The 11,127-nt window shown below is 31.5% G+C and overlaps 1 pseudogene; it reads left to right on the top strand.

The window, feature by feature from the left end:
- Positions 1–7,144: 7,144 nt before the first annotated feature.
- On the top strand, positions 7,145–10,174 carry LOC142635386 (cytochrome P450 71B34-like; annotated as a pseudogene).
- The last annotated feature ends 953 nt before the right edge of the window (positions 10,175–11,127 follow it).

Here is an 11,127-nt window from a genome sequence, read left to right as displayed (position 1 = left end):
TTAAATTTTTCTTACACTAATTAAGAATAGGGTATTTTATCTCAAAAAAAGAAAAAAGAAAAAGAAGAAGAAGCAGAATAGGATAGTTTTTGTTACACGCAATTTTTAACAATTTTTATGCATATATAAGAATAGCATTCTTTCTTATGGAACATATTTGTGTAACTAGCAAGTATAAAAAAAATTAGCCACAATTTATAGGTTCAATGCAACATCCAAGAAAGTAGCCACAACTCTTTAGCATGCTTGATGACTTGTAGGCTACCTGACTATCTCTAAAATTTTGTATGGCACCATCGTTTGGTAGCCACAAAATAGATGTTGCCGAAATAAATACATTTTACTTCGATATCCTACCTTACAGCAATCAAAAGTTCGGCTTTCGTTTATTGTGTCATGATGATCATGAGGTACATGACAATCATTCAATAATATATTTGAATTCTTCCTCTCCACTTATTTTATTATGAAATGGAGAGAGTTTATTCCATTGTTGTGGGTATAAAATATTACAAATTTAATAATGAGTCTTGTTTATTCCATTGTTGGTGGTATTAAACAATACATTATTAAATCTAGAAAATAAAATCTTAAATTTTCAATTATGAAATGGACTTTCTCCATTTCAAGTCAAATATAATTTAAAGAACAAAATTTGGATACAAATTACAAACTGCAACTTATACTAAAAAGATTAACATGACTACATATTTTGAAATTTTAATTGTTAGATTATATGTTATTTATATTCTTAATATACATATCAAATTTCGTGGCAATCAGATGTTATTTACTATTTGATTCAAACTTGGTTGTAGCCAATGACTCCAACGTAACTTTATATCTTTTTATTGAATGTGAATTTTTCCAAATTCACTATTGGATTACATTTTCTTCTTATATTTTTCATACTTGCAAAATTTCTAAAAGATTAAAGATCAATAATTATGTCATCAATCAAATGTTTAAATTTTAAGTTTTTGTAGTTTAAAATTATGTATAAAAAAAGTAAAGTTTTCAAGTTCCTTTTTTTTAATAAAAAAAAATCAAGAAAAAAAGTGTGAATTTTTCAAAAAAATCAAAATACATTTATATATATATATATATATATATATATATATTTTTTTTTAAAGTTTTTTAAGTGAGTTTCTTTGTAAATAATTTTTTTTTTAATTGAGTTTTCAAGAAAGAGTTTCTTAAAAGAAAAAAATATTTTGAGTTTTTTAGTAATAATTTTTTTTTCAAAGGTTGACCTATTCTAGCCTTTTGTTTTGTCTTGTCTAGGGGCATTAAGCCCATCCTTGTGTTGTCTTGGACCTTAGGTCAATCTTTGTCTCGTCTAGGGGCATTAAGCCCATCTTTGTTGTGTCTAGAACCTTAAGCTCATCCTTGTTTTGTCTAGGAGCTTTAGGCCCATCCTTCATTGTGTCTTGGGCCTTAGGCCCATCCTTGGTTTTGTATAGGGGCATTAAGCCCATATATTGTCAAGATTTGTCATCTTTTAGTTTCCTCTTTGTTGTATTTTCAAGTTTCATCCTTTTGAATCTTATCTTCTTAGGTCTTGTTTGAACTTTGTATTCTCATTCTAGCGACATGGTTAATTGGGAATTGAATATAGTTTATTGTTGGAAATCTTCATGAAATGTTTCTCATAAGGATAAATCTCTTGTAAGTAACCCACCATTGCTTCTAAAAAGGATTTTACACAAACTACTTGGTCTCAAACCATTGATAATTGACTCATAAGAATTGGGTTTAGTTTGGTGGTGGTGGTGGTAGATTGTGGTTCGGGGGTTGGTTCGATTGGGTGGTTTTTTCTTTTCTTGGTTTGGTGGTGTTTCAATGGCAGTGGTGATAGCTGGCTTTTGGTAGTTGGATTGAGTTTCGGTGGTAGGTGGTGGTTGGTGGTGGTGGGATTGTTAGATTTGGTGGTGATTGGAGGCTATGTTCGTTTGATGGTAAGAGAGAGAGAGAGAGGAAGAGAGGAAGAAAGGAAGGGAGATGGGAGAGAAGAGAGAGAAGTGAGTTGTTTATTTTATTTGATGGTGTAGTTTATATTATTTTAATGAGTTATATGTAAAAATAGAAACTGGAATGTTAGCTGAGTTGTAAAATGAGATGATAAAATAAATAAAGTTGGTTTTGGAAGTGTAAAATAGATATTTTTTTATTTCTGCGGATGCGAATGCTCTTAGTTCATGATGTATGCTTTGGTTTAGGATTAGGGCTTTTTTAATAACTTCTTTATTTAAACATGACCTATCAACACATAATAGAGACCGGTCCACAAGCTGAGATGTCTTGGCTACCTAGCACCTTCCTAAGCCATATCCTAACTCCAAACCCAAAATCTGATATGTAAATCTATGCATGTAAGTGGCCCAAAAGACTCAATTTTGTTTCTAAACCTAAACCAGGTGATGACTCTAAAAATCTCCACCTTCAGTCCATTTGACTGAGGCATACATAATATGGGGGGCAAGAACCACGTTAGTGCAAGATAGTGCACTCACAGTGAGCTATCGTGTAATTATTACCATGCTGCCTGCAAAACAAAGCCAAAGAGACATTTTATCACTATACTTTGAGGTGCCACATTAGCACCGTGCTCATCGAAGATCATGTATTTGAACATGAAATGATAAAATGAGAATGTCTATCTACAATATGGATTAAATAATTAATTTGGACCCTCAACTATTTGTTACAATCCAATTTGGGCCCTTAACTATTTATTGTGTCAATTTCGTCCCTTAACTTTCAAATTCAAATCAATTTCATTTTTTAACTCCCCTTTAAATTTAAATTTTAACAAGAATATGTTGTTGAAATTATTTGATTTTAAAATTTTTATATTTTCCATAATAACCTTTTTAAGATCTCTTCCCTATGGCACTGTAGCTAATTTCATTAAAGTTTAAATGAGGGGAAGATTGAAAGACGAAATTGACCTGATTTTGAAAGGGTGAGGGATAAAACTAACAAAATAAATTGTTCGGAAATGTTTTTTTTAGAACGAATTATTTGGGTTTTTTTTTAAGAATCAAATTGTTTGGGAATTAAATTGCTATAATTAATAGTTGAGGTACAAAATTCACATTTTTTTTGAGAGATAATTACAATATGCTGTTAAGCCCGTAGCTTGAATATTTTCCCCCCTAGACCCTCAAGTACTTTGTGCATAGGGAGGCGCACATAGTTGAAGGAACAAATTATTAATTTAACTTATAAAATACTATATATACTGGTTGTGTTAAATTGACATTCTTTTCTTCTTATTTTTCAACTCTTTTTACCAAATAAAGCACTTAATATTTTCATCCCATCTAACAAAAGAGTCTTCACAACACTATAATTATATTAATAATTAAACTAATCCTATTCTACATGAAACTATATTACCAAAATTTCAGGACGTTTAAATTATCATTTCTCATAATATTCAATATATAAAATTCCTATTTTAGATTATTTTAGTAATCAACAATGAGTAATGTTATAACCACAATATATTTTACAATTTTTTTATAAATTGTTGATATGGCCAGCTTCTTATTGGTTTTTATCTAGGCTCACCATTAATATCATTTTTTTCATTTACCAATAACCACTTATCATATCAACTATTTGTAAAAAATTTTGTAAAAAAATTTGTATCTCTAGCATTAGTCATCTACTATGTATATTTATATTTTTAGAATCATTTTAGTAATCTACCATAATTTACTGTTTTGATTTTTTTTTTTTTTTTTTTTTTTAAATCTAACATTGTAGTAAAGGCTTCCATCAAATATCTTAAAAGGAAAAGGAAAAAAAAATGATGTTACGCTGTAGGATACCATTATATTAGCTAAGTTTTGTTAAGAGTTTTAGAGAATACTACTTTAATAACATTTTCATAACACTTTCACAATAAATCTTAGGTGGTAGGTTGTTACAGGTTTTTAATTTAAATCTACCACTTAAATTACTCTCTTACCAACTAGTAATAGCCTGTAACAACTTACCAGCTAAGATTTGTTGTAAAATATTGTGAAAGTATCATTTCTCATAGTTTTATGGTTGGTATTGTTTGATCTTCTCTTAAGAAAATCCCTGGTTCATAACTCTTGCTATATGCCCAAAAAGGAAAGAAATCAAGGAAAAATATTTATTATGAGTTTGGTTTACCTTCTGTACATTTTTAACTGGACATCACCTATTGTTTTAAATATATAATAGCAAATGATAATGAGTTTTAATCTCCACATTTTATTTAATTAGTGGATGATGTGAAAATTTCTAATTAAAACAAAAGAAAATTCTAATTAAAAAAGTACCAGAAGTAAGCCAAACTCATTTATTATTTATTAACTATATTGACCAATTTTAATAATATATCTTTATATGGACACAAAATCTAGCAGGCTCTACATTTAGCAAGTCCTAAGAGCATTCCCATCAGGTTTTCTATAAAAATGCCATTTTGACACATCAAAAACACTACTTTATTATTTTAACACATCATTTTACAATTCACCGTACATCACATCTTCTATTCTTCTATTCTTCAATTCTATACATTAAAATAATATATACAAATATTAAAAAAAACCAACAATATATAAAAATACAAAATAAAATAAAAAACCCACCACCCCCACCACAGACTACAGCCCACCCCCATGCCAGCACCTATCAACGCCTCACATCCCACCCCACCACTGACTCACACCAAAACCACCACATCAGAACACTACATAAACACCCAAAATCCAACCCACCATATCAGAACATCACAACCAGAATAAAATCCATTGTCTATCTTTTATTAGAAAAAACAAAAAAACAAAAAACACAACCCAAGCAGCCACATCCCACACACCCACCCACTGCCGCCGCCAACCCACCCACCCACCGCCCGTCGACCCATCCATCAGGACCCATGCATCGGAACTTATCCACAGGCCGACCCACCTACCACCGAATTCCCACATCAGAACCCACCACCACTGATTCACCCATCACCATCGCAACCCACCCATAGGCCAACCCACCCACCATTGAATCTGCCCATTGCAACCCACCACCACTGATCCACTCATCACCATCTGAACCCACCAACTGTAGATCCCACCCATCAAATCACTGCAAAAAAAAAAAAAAAACCCACAGCAACAAAGATCAACATTAGGTCGAAGAGGTGGCAGGGCAAGGCTGAGAGGAAGAGAGAAAAGCAACAAGAGTGAGAGGAAAAAAGAGTGAAAGAAGAAAAGAGGAGAGGTTGATAGGAATGTCTGAGGAAGAGATTGATGAGAGAGGAGAGAAAAAAGAATAAAGTGATGGGAGAGGAGAGAGAAAAGAGAATAAAAAAATAATAAAACTTTTATCATTTCTGTCCAAACGCTTTCATTTTTGAGATTATATTGTTCACTCATGCCAAATATTTTGACATTTAGAATACCTAATGTGAGTGGTTTTTTGGTATTTGGTGTGCCAAATGCCAAATATTTGGCATTTGACACACTTGATGGGAATGCTCTAACAAAAAATCTTTAAGGAAAAAATGCTAGAACCTGATACCCTACCAAAAAGAGAAATATTTAAGTTCCTAAAAACTTTATAATGAAAATATGAAATTTTAAGATTTTAAGAGAATTCTTTGTAATTTATTGTTTATGTTTTAAAAACATAAAGTATAAAAATATTATTCATTGTAATTTATCAAATGCTTAAATTGCTACCAAAGAGTTTTTCATTTATCATGATGTACTGAATTTATCTTCTTCTTAATAAAGTTACAAGTTTCTCATAAAAATAAAATAAAAAAGAGTTTTTCATTTATGCTTGTTTTGACATTAACATTTTTTTTTTTTCAGAAAATGAATCATTTCCTAAAAAGCGTTTTTAATAAACCATATCATTTTATCTTTGGTAGCAACCTTAAATTTAGTTGGAAAACAATCGTTTGACTCCCCTTATTTAGCTTGTCTTGAAATAGGGTTATTTCCACTTTTGAAATCAACTCTATTTACATTTGACTTCCTTTGTTTAGCTTGAAGCCTTAGAGTGGGATAGGGTTCTTTTCCACTATACAAGATAGAGTTTTTTAGAAGTTGAAAACAACTCTATGTACATTTGACTTCCCTTATTTAGTTTGGCGTGAGATAGAGTTGTTTTTTACGGTGTGAAATAAAGTTTTTCAAAAATGAAAAACAACTTTATCTCATGAAAAGCTAAATAAGGGAAGTCAAGAGATAGTTTTCCTTTAAGCCTCTTTTTTTAATGCTACCAAACACACACACAAAAAAAAAAAAAAAAAACTCAAAAAACTATGGGAAAACAAATTTATCTCATGCTAAACTAAGGATTTGTTTGGTTGGAGAGATGAGAAAGTGGGAGGATGAAAAATGGTGGGAAGATAGAAAAGTGGGAGGGTAGAAAATATTTTAATTTCCCTACTTTTTGTTTGGTTGGGAATCATAAAGTGGAGGGATGGAAAAAGTGAATTTGTATAAATTTACTCATATACCCTTATTAAAAAAGATGTCAAATTAAAACAAAAATGTGACAAACAACCAAAAAAATACAATCACCCAAATTTATTATAAAAAAAAATCATGTCTTGAAAAAAAAAATCACGTCTAAACAAAAAAACAAAAAAAATTGAAAAGAAGAAGGAAGAAGCAACATTCAGTGGAAAACAAAAGGAAAAAGAAGAAAGAATGATAACAAAAAACAAACATTTATTATAATTGGAATTGAAAAATAAAAATAAAAGGGGAGCAAAGTACAGGCCCATGTGCAACTTGCACATGAGCATTTTTTTCATTCACAATTAGATTTTTCCCATCAAGTTTTCTCCACATTTTAGGGAGAAAATTTTTTGGTGGGCCTGGGAAGAAAACACCCTGGCCCCACCATCATTTTCCCCTCTCCCCCTCCCAACCAAACACCCTCCAAAAGGTTTTTCTACCTCATTTTTTTTTTTTCATCCTTCCTAAAATCTACTGTACCAAACACAATCTAAATAAGGGAAATCAAGAGACAAATTTCCTCTGATTTTTTTTTCCACTAATACTACCAAAAACAGAAAAATACATTAAAAAAAAACTATAAAAGGGAATCATCATCTTCAATACTTCACCATCAAGACATAAACATCATGGAATTGTTCTTTCTTTCTTCACAATGGCTTCCAACCATCTTTCTTGTACTCTTTCCCATCCTCTCTTTGTCACTGCTTCTAAAAAAAAGAAAAGTCAAGAAAGAAACCAACCTTCCCCCAAGCCCTTCGAAGCTTCCCATCATTGGCAACCTCCACCAAGTTGGAAAGCTCAACCATATATCCCTATGGAAGCTGTCTCAAAAATATGGCCCTGCCATGTTCTTACAACTCGGCCGAATCCCAACTCTTGTCATTTCATCTTCACAAATGGCCAAAGAGTTGTTAAAAACCCATGACACTGAATGTTGCACCAGGCCTCTCTCAGTTGCCCAAGAAAAGCTCACTTACAATTACTTAACCCTGGCATTTTGTCCCTACAATGATTCTTGGAAAAACATGCAAAAGATTTTTAGGATGGAGCTTCTCTCTAAAACTAGGGTGCAATCCTTTGAGTACAAAAGGAAAGCCAAGATTGTTGAATTGATTAACTATATCACTCAGGCTTCGCCAAATCCAATTGAGCTCAGTGAGAAGGCACTGTCTTTGACATACTCAGTTATTTGTCAAATTGCATTCAATAAAAACTACGATGAAATTGAGGGAAGTAAATTTAAAGCCTTCGTTCAAGAATTGATGGAACTATTTGGCACGGTTGCGACCTCGGACATTATTCCATGGTTTAGGGGGATTGTGGATGCATTAACTGGGCTTCCACAAAGAATTGAGTATTGCCATCGTAGATTTGATTCTTTTTTTGAAAAATTGATTGAGGAACATCTAGATCCAACCAAGCAGAAGTCAGAGCAGGACGTTATTGATGTTATGCTAAACTTGTCAAATGATGAAAAAGCTCAATTTAATCCCACAAAAGAACACATCAAAGCAGTTCTCATGGTAAGCCATGGCTCTTGTTTCCCATTTTTTCTTTCCTTTTTATGGAATGCTATCATCAACCAAACATTTAATAGGATTTAGGCCACTTAAAAGGGTTTTTAAATTTTCATAAATCTTATTTAGAGAATTACGATACACTTTTTTTTTTTGTGTGTCATACCTATCTAATCTAAATTGTTAGCATAGAGTATTATGATATTTGATAAATATTCAATAATAATATATTAATAATTAAAATTAGGTACTGCAGTACACTCAAAAAAATGTGTACCACAATGAACATTCGAGTTGTATTTTAAACATGACTTCTTTCCAAAGGTAAAGACATGAAATTCAATCCCTCAAAGTGAGAGTGAGATTTATATGGTTAGAGTTTATTTCACATTTCAAAATGCATGTTTGTCAAGATCCAAACCTGATTGCTGATTTAGCATCAGATTGACATTCTAATACTAACATGAACCACATAATTAACTTGTATGAATTTTTATTTTTAACAACAATACAAGTAAATATAAGTGGCTACACTAATTATGTTAGTACATTCTAAAATTCCCATAATTTTTTTATAGGGATTTATAGAAATGAGATATTATACACAGGAATCTCATAATCGAAGAGCTAAAACAACTTAAAAGTTAAAATAATAATTATTACTATTATATAATCTCCCTAAATTAATTATATAATTTGGTTAAGTGAAAAATATGTGACAAATCTTGTTGTTATGTTAGCATTAATGGACTTCCACATAGGAAAAGGTTTTTTTCCAAACAAATTTGGAGATGAACCCTTCAAACTTCTCTTATATCTTTTCAATATATATGAATTTTGAAAATTTAATTGTTGGATTGCACGTTTTTTATGTTCTTAACACACATTCCAATTTTTTTAAATAAGATATTATTTACTATTCGATGAATAAATTTATATTTTATGCATAATTTTAGATCACACAAACTTGAAATTTAAACATTTTGTTGATGACAAAACTATTGGTCTTTGATTTTTGTGAAAGTTTGCAAGCCTGAAGGATATAATAAGAACATGCAATCCAACGATTAGATTCTTAAATTCACATCTAATAAATAAAAAACATAGAAAGAGTTTGAAAAGTTTCTTACCAAAACTTGTTTCGAGAGAAACATTTTCTCTCAAAACTAGTTTGGTGCTAGTTTGTTCCAAATGTTTTCTTTTAAGTTGACACCTACGAGTGCATGTGAACTTACAAGAGTTAAACCCTTTTGTAATGATACTTTGGATTAAGTAATGTGTTTGTGTGTTTAACAGTTAATTTGTTTCTCAAAAAAAAAATTTTATTAAACATAAACATAATTGGGGGAAAAAACACAAAAAATTAAACAGTTTTTCTGTATCACCTACGATTCCAAAAGCTCAGTAACTTTCTAGGTTATTCTTTTCATTTCCCAAAGTGTACACACAAGTTGCATGTTCTGTGCAAAGCTAATTTAGAATTTTCGGTTTTCATGTGTGTATATGTAGGACATTGTTCTCGGTGGAGTAGACACAAGTGCTATTACAATTACGTGGGTAATGATAGAGCTTGTTAGGAATCCAAGAGTAATGAAAAAAGTCCAGGCAGAAATCAGAAGCTATATTGGAATGAAACCATATGTGGATGAAAGTGAGTTAGAAAATCTTCAATACCTAAAAATGGTGCTGAAGGAGACTTTTAGGTTGCACCCTCCACTGGCACTTTTGATTCCTCTTGAGGCAATTTCACATTTTAAGATCGGTGGTTATGATATTAACCCAAAAACAAGAATTATGATTAATGTTTAAGCTATTGGGAGAGACCCAAAAACTTGGAAGAATCCAAATGAGTTTTATCCTGAGAGGTTTGAGGAGCATGCCATTGATTATAGGGGTCAAAATTTTGAACTCCTACCATTTGGGTCCGGTAGGAGGATGTGTCCAGGCATTAATATGGCATCCACTGTAGTTATGGTAACATTGGCAAACCTATTGTACCGTTTTGATTGGAAACTACCAAACGGGATGAAGAGAGAAGATGTAAGCGTGGAAGAGGGTATTGGCCTTACCATTTATAGGAAGTTACCTCTTTACCTTGTGCGTGTTATTTATGATTTTGAAAAGACACTGGACCAATGAAGTTCTGAGATTAAGATTGAATTCATTTTTATTTTTTGGACCCCTTATATGTAACTTCATGTATTCAATCATAAAATATATGATGGAACCAAACATTGTCAACAGTAAAAGAATTATGGCAATAACAAAAGATTTTTAAATGCTCTGTTTGTTTCGGTATTAATGTTTTTTGGAAAATAGTTTATTGTGCAAAGAGCATTTTTAGAAAACTATTTCATTTTTTTCGGTGTTTGGTGTAGACATTGCATTTTGTACCTCTTACGACTTGGACTCCTGTTCCCCAATAATGCGCAAACTCTAAAGCCCAAGGCCAGTTTAGGGCCCAATTAGACATTAAATTGAATTGAGGAGTGTAAAAATGAAAAATATAACATTTTAAATAAAATAAAAAATTGGAAATAAAATGACCAAAGTGGCCCTTGGCCTGCGTACGCGGGCCAAAGCATGCGTACGCAGGAACATTCCTACGTACGCAACTAGGGTTTCATAAGTATAAGAAAGGCAAGTTTTCTACAATAATGGCTGAGGTTTGGAATGAATCCTACATCACCTAAGAGCCGCTCCAAACCCAATTTTTTCCACTATAAAAAGCCTTACATGTTACATTTTCAAAAGATACAGAAATCTCACAGGAAAAACTTAAAATTCACTAGAAAATAGTGAATCAAAAGAGAGTTTTTCACAAAACACCCTCAAGTCATTATTACTTGATTAAGGCCTTTTCTGGTCTCAATCCTTTGAGTGTAAAGTTTCTAATCACTGTTTTATTGAATTATGATAGATTTGACTGAGATGAACGGTAAAAAATCAAGCCTAGGAGCTTTTGTTTTAAGGTATTCTTTCTTTCTTCCTTTTTTCATTTTCTATCTTTATTTTTTTTTTAATTTTAATTCTGTTTCTTTGTGAAGTTTAGGTTTTTATATGCTTGCTTAGGTTAGTTTTGTAATTTTGTT

The sequence above is a fragment of the Castanea sativa genome, chromosome 5 (assembly GCF_040712315.1).
Source record: "Castanea sativa cultivar Marrone di Chiusa Pesio chromosome 5, ASM4071231v1".
In the NCBI taxonomy this organism is placed as follows: domain Eukaryota; kingdom Viridiplantae; phylum Streptophyta; class Magnoliopsida; order Fagales; family Fagaceae; genus Castanea; species Castanea sativa.
Note: the sequence above shows the minus strand (reverse complement) of the source record. Positions and strands in the feature narration are given on the sequence as shown.